Consider the following 12,741-nt stretch of genomic DNA (forward strand, 5'->3'; position numbering starts at 1 on the left):
GCAGGCTGGCTGCCTCGTGTTATTTCGTGTCCCGTGCTGTACACAAGGGTCCTACGGGGCAGCTGGATCTGCTCCCATTTCAGAATGAGGAGACTGGGGCTCAGGCCTGGGCAGGGTATAATGTGAGGACTAGGGCACAACTATGAAGTGGAAGGGCTGGATTTAGGACGTGTCTAGTTTAAACTCTATACTCAAAGCAAACCTCTTTCTCCTGAGGATCTTTCTGGGTATTCGTTGAAGTATATGCAAGCCCAGCACTGTGCATGGTGCCTGACCCCAATCCCGCCCCCCCTGCCCCGCCTCTCCCGGCAGTACTCTGAACATGAGAGCACACTCTCCCTGCCCCGCGCTCTGGACTTGCCTCTTCCGTCTGGTCTTCTGTCTTGCTGTTCTTGAACATTTGGGAGAGTCACGGAATTCCCAAACACAGCAAACCTGTCTCTCAGCCCTTCTTCCCACCCGGCCTCCCTCCTTACATATAATACCCTGTGCTCATCCCCAAAAGTACCCTCCTTAATACCCATCACCCATCTAGCCCATCCCCCCACCCACAGCCCCGCCAGCAGCCCTCAGTTTGTTCCTCTGTATTTAAGAGTCTCTTATGGCTTGTCTCCCTCTCTCTTTTTATCTTATCTTTGCTTCCCTTCCTCTATGATCATCTGTTGTGTTTCTTAAGTTCCGAATGTGAGTGAAATCATACGGTATTTTCCTTTCTCTGACTGACTTATTTCACTTGGCTCAATACCTTCCAGTTCCATCCATGTTGTCGCCAATGGCAAAACCTTAATGGAGAAAAGGCAGAAGCAAAGCAGGGAAATTATTGATTGGCTCTAGCGTAAAGCCTAGCTGGCTATTCGCGATCACCTGCCCTTAGGTTTTGATTTCATAACCTTGAGGCAGTGACAGGCTTAGATTTTGGTTTGCTTACTTAGAACTCCGCAACCTTAGGGCCACCTCAGTCTAATGGCCCCTCGGTTTTATTAATACCACACCACTCATCTTTGAAGGCTCGACTCAAGGGTTGGTACCTCTGTGATGCCTTTCCTTATCTCACCGTTCACTCAAAGATAGAATGGATTCTTTCCCTCTTAAGTCCCCACTGTGGCCTGTATAGCTTTCCACCATAATATGCATAATATCTTATTTCTCTTGTATTTACAGACCCATCTCTCCCATCAGATTATAAGCCCTTTAGGACAGGGACAATATAGTGCATAGATTTTGGGACTTCTGCAACCTTTTTCAGGGGACTTACTAGGTGCCATTTTAATTTAAAAACACATGTTAGTGCACAGATGCTATATTGACATGTGTTCACTGCAAAAACTTGAAGCAATAAAGATAACAAGAAATTCCTTTTTGACCCCAATTCAATCTCACTACCCTTCCCTGAGTAATCAATATGGTATACATACTTCCAGGCCTTTCTCTGTGCCTTTACATACCTCACCTACAAACATAGAGAAGTGTATACTCTTGAGGTAATACGTAAAAACAGAATTGTATTATTAACTGCTTTACAACATGCCTTTTTTTCACTTAAAAATGTCTTCCAGGCATCTTAACAAGTCAATACGCATAGGTCTGCCCGATCCATGGTAAATGCCAGTATTCCACAGTGTGAAGAGGCCACAGTGGATTTAACTAGTTCTCCATTAATAGACATTCATGTGGTTTCCAATATTTTGCTATTATAAGTAGTACTGCAATGAATATCCTAGGACATCCCTCTCAGAATACAAGGCTGAGTGTTTCTCTATGTCAGGGTCTCTCAACCAAACTGTATATTGGACTCACCGGGGGAGCTTTTAAAAAATGAACATACATCCAACAATCCTCCATGGAGTATGAACAAATCAAATCCAGCACGAGATAAGGAGAATTACACACCACAACCACGTGGATACAAAGCCAACTCACTATTCCAAATGAATTCCACATGCTAGAAACAACGAGAGGAAAAATCATGGAATCCTATCAAGAGATGCAGAGAAGTGTTTGACAACGCACTTTGGGGTTCAACACCCATTCATGATAAAAAGTCTCAGAAAACTAAGGGTAGAGGGAAGCTTCCTTAGCTTGATAAAGAAAATCTACAAAAACCTGCAACTAACATCAGACTTAACGGTGGGAAACTAGATGTTTCCCCCTAAGATCAAGAACAAGGTGAGGATGCCCTCAGTCATTACTCCTGTCAACATTGCACTGCAAGTCCTAGCTAAAGTCATAAAGCAGGAAAGGGAAATAAAAGGAATACGGATTGGGAAGAAAGAAAACTTTCTTCATTTGCAGATGATGTCTGTGTAGAAAATCCCAAAGAATCCACAGAAAACTTCTGAAACTAAGAAATGACTATAGTAAGCTTGCAGGGTACAAAATCAATTGCTTCCCTATATAGTAACAATAAATGATTGGATTTTAAAATAAAAAATGAACATCATTTACATTAGCATGAAAGAAAGAAAAAAAGGAAGAAAGAAAGGAAGAGAGAGAGAAAAGAAGAAAGAAAGAAAGAGAGAGAGAAAGAAAGAAAGAAAGAAGAAAGAAGGAAGAAAGAAAGAAAGAAAGAAAGAGAAGAAAGAAAGAAAACAGAAAAGAAAAAAGAAAAGGAAATGGCTGTAAATATAACAAAATTTGTGAAAGATCTATATGCATCTATCACCCGATGCAGATGATAAAAATATAAGAACTAAATAAATGAGAAATACGCTATGTGCATGGGTAGGAAGTCTTCAATAATGTTAAAATGTCAGGTCTTTGCAACTTGATCTATAGATTTGATGCAATCTCAGTGAAAATCCCAGCAATTTATTTGTGCATATCAATAAACTGATTCTCAACTTTATATGGGAAGGGAAAAGACTGTGAATAGCCCACACAATCCTAAGGTGGGACAAAGTTGGTGAACCAACTCTACCCAATATTAAGCCTAACTATAAATCTATAGCAATCAAGACTGTGGTATTGATACAAAGAACAGAAAAATAGATCAATGGGACAGAATAGGCCAAAAAGAGACCCACACAAATACAGTCCATGATGTTTGACAAAGGAGCAAGGCAATTCAACGGAGAAAGGAATGTCTTCTGAACAAATAGTGGGGAATGATGGGACACCCATATGCAAAAAAAAAAAAAAAATGGATCCAAAGTAGACTACATCTTTCACAAAAATTAACTCAGAATAGGTCATAGACCTAAGTGTAAAATGCAAAACTATAAAACTTCCAGAAGATAGCCTAGGAGAAAATCAGGGTGAGCTCGGGCTTGACTTTGTAGATACGACACCAAAAGCACAATTCCTAAACGATTTAACAAAAAGATGGTCATTACAACCAAAAACTTCTGCTCTGTGGAAGACACTGTGAAGAGAGTGAAAAGACACGCACAGACTGGGAGAAAAATCTCTGCAAAATGCATATCCATTGCCTGAAATACTCAAAGAACTCTTAACGTTCAACAGCAAGGGAGGAATCTAATTTTTAAGGGACCAAAAATCTAAATAGACACCTCCCTAAAGAAGACATACAGATGGGGAAGAAACATACGGAAACATGCGCGACGTGATACGTCCCTAGGGAATTGCAACTCAAAACAAGACAGCACTACAGACCAATTAGAATGGCTGAAACCCAAAACACTGACAGCAGCAGATGCTTGCAAGGAGGTGACACAACAGAAACTCTCGTTTATTGCTGTTGGGAATGCAAAGTGGTACAGCCACTCTAGGAGACAATTTGGCGATTTCTCGCAAAGCTCAACATAAGCGTGCCATATGATCCAGCCATGATTAGGCTCCCAGATATTTACCCAAAGGAGTGAAAACTTATGTCCACACAAAAACTGCACATGAATGTTTATGGCAGCTTTCAACTTGGAAGCAGCAAAGATGTCCTTGCACAGGTGACTGAGCAAACAAAACCATTTCACATCCACACAGTGGAATAGAGCGCAGCCACAAGGAGAAATGAGCTATCAAGCAATGAAGGGACATGGAGAAACCTTGAGTGCTAAGTGACAGAAGCCAGTCCGCAAAGGCTGCATGCCGTACGAGTCCAACTTTAGGATATTGTCGCCATCGCCGCTGCCATCGTCATCATCATCATCATCATGTTTGCAGGCCCATACCGAGTTCAGAAGGCACCACACCGCAGCGGTGATCCCATCTGATCCGCACAAGGATCCCACAGACCAGACAGGGGAGAGGTCTTGATCCCAGTTCACAGATGAGGGAGCTGTGATTTGGGAGAGGGCCCTGCTTAAGGTCCCACAGCTGGTAGCAAAATCACATCTCTCCATCCCAGATCTTCTATTACACGTCCTTGCCTCCAGTCCAGCCTCCGAGGCCTTGACTAGGCCTCAGACGATGGTGGGGGGGAGGGTGCCGGGGTATGTGACCGTGGGACTCGATGCGTCATCCTGGAGAGGAGTGTAGAAGACAGTGTGGAAGAGAGTGGATTCAGGGGTTCCCTGTTCTCTCTGGGACCCGGATCAGCACTGCTCTCCCTCGATCCCTCCCTGTGGCAGGCGCTGACACTCGCAGCAGCACGCAGAGACAAGACAGCAGGATGCTTATTACTTATGCACTGAGAGCACATCAGCAGATTCCTTCTACTCCACTTGCCGGGAGAGGGTAGGTCAAGATGTGCCAACCTCTGCCCTATCGGCCCTGGGGGCTGATTCGCTGGCCACAGACGTGCCCGCTTGCAGAAAGCAGAGAGAGGATTTTCTTTAGGTAAGAGAGTTCCCCTGAGATGTCCATAAATGGACACAGTGGAGCTTTGCTAAGGAAATGTACAGAGGGGCGGGGAACGGGAAAGAGGAGAGAGTCTCTTTCACTAGCCTCTGGTCACCATGGCAACATTGTCACCTTAAAAGAAGCATAACTGATCATTTTAAGTCGGAGGGGTTTTGTTTGTATGTTTGTTGTTGTTGTTTTAAAAATATAAACATCCACTGGATTCCAGCCTCTTCCATAGATGGAATTCTGGAATACACGAATGGAAGGGTGAGTCTCAATACCCAGGCATAGAGTCTTGGTGACAAATGTGTATCTGAGCCTGGAAACCCCTGATTTAATCCCCTGACTCAGAACATGCTTTTTTTTTTTTTTTTAATGTTTATTTTATTTTTGACAGAGACAGAGACAGAATGCGAGTGGGTTAGGGGCAGAGAGAGAGGGAGACACGGAAGCAGAAGCAGGCTCCAGGCTCTGAGCTGTCAGCACAGAGCCCAAACGGGGCTCGAACTCCCGCTGTGAGATCATGACCTGAGGTGAAATCGGACACCCAACCGACTGAGCCACTCAGGCGCCCCCATGCTTTTTTTTTTTTTTTAAATGTTTATTCATTTTTTTTCTGAGAGAGGAAGCATGAGTGGGGGAGGGTCAGAGAGAGAGAGGGGGGGACAGAGGACCCAAAGCAGGCTCTGAGCTGTCAGCAGCGAGCCCAGTGTAGGGTTCAAACTCACAAACTGTGAGATCATGACCTGAGCTGAAGTCGGATGCTCAACCCACTGAGCCACCCACGCGCCCCAGATCATACTTTTAAAAACTGTTGAGCCTGTTGGTGGGAACTGAAAGAGCCGTATCTTGAAAGCTCCCACGGGGAATGACTGGGGGCGGGAGGGGTGGGTCTGGCCTTCCCAGAAGAAGCAGCGGGGCTCACCGACCAGTGATGGGAGGCAGGCAGACCTCACAGCTATGAACAAGGATGCAAAGAAGCAACTGTGTGGGACCTGTGGTGGGCTGAGTAATGCCCCCCCCCAAAGATGCCCACACCCCAAACCCTGGATTTATGAAGATGTTACCGTGGCAAAAGGCACTTTGCAATCGTAACTAAGGCTCTTGAGACGGGGGAGGGATCATCCTAGGTTATCCTGGTGGCTCAAAACAATCACAAGAGTCCTTATAAGAGGAAGGCAGGAGGATCAGAGTCAGAGAAGGTTATTGACAACAGAAGGAGAGGAAAACAAAGATAAAGAAATATGACAAAATGGAAGCAGGGGCCACACGCCGAACATTGCAAGCAACTTCTAGTGGCTGGAAAAGGCAAGAAGACAAATTCTCCCCCAGAGCCCGCAGAGGGAGCACAGCCCTGTCAATACCTTCGTTCTGGACTTGTGACCTCCGGAACAGTAAGAGAAGAAATGTGTGCTGTTTTAAGCCACCGAGTTCGTGGTAATTTGTTACAGCAGCATTAGGGGACTCATAAGGGACTGATTTTCAGTCATGGCATGAGCCACTGTCACAGAAGCAAAAGGACCAGCCAACAAGGGCCCATCGGTGAATGATCAGACTCTGAACCTCCATGTGCCTGGCATCTGACGGCAAGACGGGCCCCTTGGAATGAGCAAGGCTATGCTGGACCAGGGAAAGGACGCTTGGGCTATGGCCCTCGGGCGAAGCACGCAGTGCTCGGGAGCTTCCTTTCCACAGAAAGGCAGAGGGGCGCGGATAGGGAAGGGGAACATGAGGTTTTTTAGAACGCTCACCATCATCAGAAGTATCAAGTGGCTTTCCTCATCCGTGCAAACAGTAGGGGAGGGAAAACAGAACAACTCAGGGAGGCAACTGTGGTCAGTACTCACCAACAAATGCGATCAGCTAATCTCCTCTGCAAAGTCAGGGTGGCCATTAAGTTTGGAAACAGTCACATTCCTGTAGTGTATTTTTTTTTAACGTTTATTTATTTTTAAGACAGAGAGAGACAGAGCATGAACGGGGGAGGGTCAGAGAGAGGGAGGCACAGAATCTGAAACAGGCTCCAGGCTCTGAGCTGTCAGCATAGAGCCCGACGCGGGGCTCGAACTCACGGACTGCGAGATCATGACCTGAGCCGAAGTCGGCCGCTCAACCGACTGAGCCACCCAGGCGCCCCTCTTGTAGTGTATTTTTTAGCCGGTTGTTATGCACATGCACGCATTCGTAGGTACCTCCTATCTCCAGAATCTGTCTTTCATCCACATACACATATCTCTCTTAGCTGGGGCCATCCTCATTTGTTATTTTGGGTATGGTAACAACCTCCAACTGGTCCTCCACTCTGGCTGTCCTCAATTCCATCCTCTCCATTCTTTCCAGAATGCTAATCTTACTCCATCATCTCCTAGATACAAACCTTTCCATGGCTTCCCGTTGCCCTCAGGATAAAAGTCAAAATTCTTCACTTCTCTGGACTAAGGTCCTCCAGGGCAGTGGTTTTCATTGGTTCAAGTAGAATTCTCCAGCATGAGAACAGGGCTAGGCCCCTACCGCATGGTACAGGGCTGTCCTATGGGAACCTCTAGACCTCATCTTCCTTGACTTCATTTTGAGACCACTCCAGCCGTGCTAAATACCGCTGATTCCTCAGCGGAGAGCTGTGCCCCATTTCCTGGGTCTCCGGGTCCCACTCCCTTGAGTCGTAGCCTCCCATTTACCCTTGAGGAGTTAAATATCCCCATGTGTTCAGAGGCCGGCCCTAATCTCTAGGTTAAGATCTCAGAGTTTTAAGTTCTTACAGTGCCTTGCACTTCCTCTCCCATGACTCTAATCACGCTTTACTTTAACAACCTGTATGCTCAGGCTTCTCAGCCTTAGCACTGTTGACATTCGGGACCAGATAAGTCTTTGTTGGGGGGGGGGTCCTCCTGTGCCTTGCAGGATGTCGAGCAGCATTCCTGTACCAGCCCCCTCCCAAGTCACAATAATCAAAAATGTCTGCGGACATTGCCAAATGTGCCCTGGGAGGCAAAATGGCCCCTGTTGAGAACCACTGCTGTATGAAAGTAGGGTCTATAATTATCTTGTTCACCTTGGCATTCCTAACGTCTGGCAAAGTACCTGGGTCACAGCAGGCACTGCCAACTAGTTGAGTTATGAAAACTCATGGGTACCCATGCCTTTGTAGCCACTGAACATGATTTTATACGTCCTCCAGGCTGGCATACAGATGCATGCCCCTTCCCCTCCAGGGTCCTCTCTGTCCTAGGAAGTTTTTTTTTTTAAAGGCTTTCCCTGGGGTGCTGGTCAACCTCTGAATCCAGATGAGGATTATAGACATTCTACCGATCTTAAAAATCTGTATCCCCCCGCCCCCAATATTATACCCTCGCTGACGGATGGCTAGTTAGGTGAGCTCTGAGCCCTATACATTAAGGATTCAGCATACTAAAAAGCCATTTGAAATCATGGAAAAGCTCAGCAACCCCAGGACTCAGTTCTACCATCCAAAGCTCTGTGCCCTTGGGCAATTCACTCTCTGGGCCTCAGTTATTTCAGCTGGAAAATAAAGAGCTTGGCCTGGGAGATCAGCAGCTTTTTCTAAACATCTGGAAAGCTGTCCTTAAGAAAATGGCATTATGGAAACTACCGACGAATAATAGAACACCTAAGAAAAAAAAAATCTTAGAAAAGGAAGCAGTCCGTCAAGTCCAGTCTCCCCCATCCCCCCAGGATGCTCTGCTGTTCCCGATGGGATGTGCACTGCTCTGACTTTGTATTACGACGTCTACATCAGGCTAGTTCTGCAGCTGGATCAGGAACCCCCTGTGTGGGATCAGGCAGGAACGCTGTGGTGTTCTTCTTCACACCCTTCCAGACACATTTATTTGTGTTACTCAGAGCTTGTCGTGAGCAACAGTCACTATAGGCACCCACACATTGCCCATGCATAGGCGGAGCTCTGCACACGTCCATAGTGACTCATTTAATCCTCCCACCAGCTCACAAGGTAGGATCTGTTGTTATCTCCACTTTACAGGTGTGGAAACTGAGGCACAAGACACTGAAGAAACTTACCCAACTTTCACAGTTGGTAGACAGACAAGCCCGCACTCCAGCCCAGGCAGAAGGGCTCCAGCATGCACCCACATGGTCTCGAGTAGCTGTTCAGTCAATACCCGGTGACCAGTCAATTGGCTGAATGAATCAATCTGTCAGGAGAGGCCTTCAGGCCTCAGGACAGGCCCCAAACTCTGCACAGAGCCAGGGAAAACACACTGCGGGAAAGGCATCCGGGGAAAGTGCTGGCCACCCCAAGAGGTATGTTTTTAAATAGTTAGAAAGTAGGACACCCATAATTCACAGGCTCCCACATGCACACCTAGTACTTAAACTTACCAAGATTATATAACCAGCCAAGCACAGACACCCTGGCCTCAGTGAAACCAGCAGTGCCCCGACTGAACCCCCAAAAACCCATATCTCCCAAAGCTTCATTCATGCTCAGATTCAGGAGAAATTCCAAGTATTCATTTCGGAGATTTAAAGGAAACAAGCAAAAAGAAAGCCTTCCCGGCTGGCTGCGTGGGGATTTTCTCCCCAAACGGAACACACGTAATGACCCACATCAGTTATTCACCATGTGCGAAGGGGCAGCCTAGAGGCAGTGACGTGAGCCTGTGGCCCAGCTACACTGTTCACCAGCTGGGGCATTTGTTTTGATTGATTGATTGAAGTTTATTTATTTATTTATTTAAAAAAATTTTTTTAAACATTTATTCATTTTTTGAGAGACAGAGACAGAGCGTGAGCGGGGGAGGGGCAGAGAGAGAGGGAGACAGAATCTGAAGTAGGCTCCAGGCTCTGAGCCGTCAGCACAGAGCCCGAGGCGGGGCTCGAACTCACAAACCGCGAGATCATGACCTAAGCCGAAGTCGGACACTTAACCGACTGAGCCACCCAGGCACCCCTGAACTTTATTTATTTTAAGAGGGAGAGAGAGCAAGCATGCATGTGCACACACGAGAACTGGGGAGGGGCAGAGCGAGAGGAAGAGAGAGAATCCGAAGCAGGCTCTGCACTGTCAGTGTGGAGCCTGACGTAGGGCTCAATCCCATGAACTGTGAGCCAAGATCAAGAGTTGGATGCTTAGCCAGCTAAGCCAGCCAGGCGCCCCAGCTGTGAAATTTATATGCCGAGGCTCCGGGTGTGTGGCATCACACTAGTGATAGTACTGTCGACCTCATCGAGCTTGGGAGGATGAAATGTCTGTGAAAGTGACGGAGTGGGCGTGGTCGGAATGGTTCACCTTGTCTGCCCCCTCCCTCACGGGCGTGGAGACTCCAGCTGGTGGTCGGTGCCTGCACCTGTCAGTCCATCCTGTGAGAGGCTTTTCCTGCCTATTGCCTGAAACTGCCCTTTTTAATTCAGGATGTCCTCGGAACTGCAAAGGGACCAATGGAGCAGAAACAAGCCCGTATTGTGGAGTCACTGTGGCCTGGCTTATGAAATCTGGGTTGGCGATCGCGTGGTAGCTCAGAGCACGGGCCAGGAGTCAGGCAGGCCCGGGCCGAGTATCAGCCCTGCCATCACATGTCTTCAGGCAAATGACCAACCCGCCTAGGTCACAGTTTCCTGTCCCCTACAATGCGAATGCTGATAGTAACCACTTCACAGGGCTTCCGTGAGCATTAAACGTGAGAGTGTCGGTGCATTTCTTAGCCGGGTCAGCATCCCGGTCATCATGGGAATGTACAGACATCTGCACTCAGCGCACAAGCAGCAGAGGGCAAATTCCAAGCCTCTGAAACGAGCCTCCCCTGGTGAGGCAAGCGGCTCGGGGTGCGCACGTCCACCCTGTCTCTGGGTCCCTCACCAGGCCAGACCCCATCCTGGAACACATCCGTCCGCAGCAGGGAGGACTTCCTTGAGTCACGGTGGGTCGGCGGCTGCAGATAGTTGGGGTCTCCGGACAGTCAATGGTTTGCTGTCTTTGCTGTGCCAACGTTAACAATGGCACATACTTCCATTGCTCTGGCTCATTCCGTTCCCGTTTGCAACTGCACAGCCACTCACTGAAAGGCAATGTTGGAGGGGCGCCTGAGTGGGTCAGTCAGTTAAGCATCCGACTGTCGATTTCGGCTCAGGTCATGATCTTACAGTGGTGAGATCGAGCCCCGCGGCAGGCTGTGCGCTGAGTGAGGAGGGTGCCTGGGATTCTCTCTCCCCCTCTCTCCCTGCCCCTCCCCTGCTCGTCCTCTCTCTCTCTCTCTCTCCCAAAATAAATAAGTAAACATTACAAAATAAATAAATAAAAGGCAATGTTGGAGATGCCTTTAATCACCCTAGTGCCTTGCCAAAGGCCTGGATCAAAAGAGGTGCTCCATTAATATTTACTGAACAAACTACCTCCTACAAAATGCTTACAAATACCCGCACCACGTGTCTGCTGCAGCTATAGTGGAAGAAGTTTCCTAGACTTCTCGGCACTGCCTGGTTTCTCAGGAGACTTTTTTCTTCCCTGGGCATCAAACGTACTTAAATGCTGCAGCTAGAGCTAAAAAGAACTTGTTCCCTTTCGATAAAATGTAGCTTCGTCCTCATTTTTCAGCTTAACCGTTTCATCTTCAGTATGAGGGGATTTCAAATGTACTTTGAAAACTGGGAAGACCCATAAAAGCATAATTGCTACTGTTTCATGTAACAAACTAATAGAGGTTTCAGGCAAAAGGAGCCTGGGTCCCTGCTAGTCCTGATTTTCCAAAGGTCTAACCATTTTTTTACACGGGTTCGGTGTAGCAAAGTTGTATTTGAAAGAAACAAAGAAAGAGAAACACAAGATCAAGAATGCTTTTGAGTGATTCACTGAACAGTAGTTTGCTAGGAGTCGCATTCCTGCAGGCAGCAGACCTCAGTCACATCAGTGAACGGGTAAACCAGAAGCTCTCACCAGGCTGGAGCTCCCCATTTGCTCTGGCTGAAGTCAGTATTTAGAAAATACGAAGCACAGGGGTGCCTGGGTGGCTCAGTCCGTTGAGAGGGTGACTCTTGATTTCGGCTTAGAAAGATCGAACCCTGCATTGGGCTCTGCACTGACAGTGTGGAGCCTGCTTGGGATTGTCTCCCTCTCTCTCTGCCCCTCCCCCACCTTCAAATAAATAAACATTAAAAAAAAAAGAATATACAAAACACATCTTACCCATCTCCCTGATGCTAAGCATCTCTCATACAATGGCCACAGGGATCGTTCTAAAACAGATCCAGTCGTGACTCCTGGGACACTGCTCCTCTGGTTTTCCTTCTACCTTTTTTTTTTTAACATTTATTTATTTTTGAGAGACAGAGAGAGACAGAGCAGGAGCAGGGGAGGGGCAGAGAGAGAGGGAGACACAGAATCTGAAACAGGCTCCAGGCTCTGAGCCATCAGCACAGAGCCCGACGTGGGGCTTGAACTCATAAACCATGAGATCATGACCTGAGCCGAAATCAGACGCTTAACCAACTGAGCCACCCAGGTGCCCCTCCGTCTACCATTTTGATTTTCCTTCTCTGTTGCTATCAAAAGCTCACCTGTCATCAGCCCTTTCCGTAGAGTTCATCAGGGCTTCGGCCTAAGCCCTTTCCAACACGTCTTCCTTGTGCTCTTCTCCAATAGTTTCAAGTATATCTAGAGGCTTAATTCCCACCTACAAAGAGATGACCCAGTTATTTCTAACTCCGGTCCAGATATCTCCTCTGACCTCTAGATGAACTCATTCAATTGCTTGCTTGAGGCCTTCACTTAAATATTTCCATGGCATCTCAACCTTCATTTCATCTTCAACACATGAACACTGTTCATCTTCAACACAAACTCATGGTACTTTTTTTTTTTTTTTTTCAGTGTTGTAGCCAATGACCCTGCCAATTGTCTGGCTGCAGGAGCGAGACCCAACTGTCACCTCCCGCACAGTCCTTTCCCTCCAGCCCCATGTCTGACCATCATCAAGCTTCCTCTCCTTCTCCATCACTACTGCTCTGGAGCAAATGTCCATGATTTGT

Source organism: Prionailurus bengalensis, chromosome D1 (assembly GCF_016509475.1).
Source record: "Prionailurus bengalensis isolate Pbe53 chromosome D1, Fcat_Pben_1.1_paternal_pri, whole genome shotgun sequence".
NCBI lineage: Eukaryota > Metazoa > Chordata > Mammalia > Carnivora > Felidae > Prionailurus > Prionailurus bengalensis.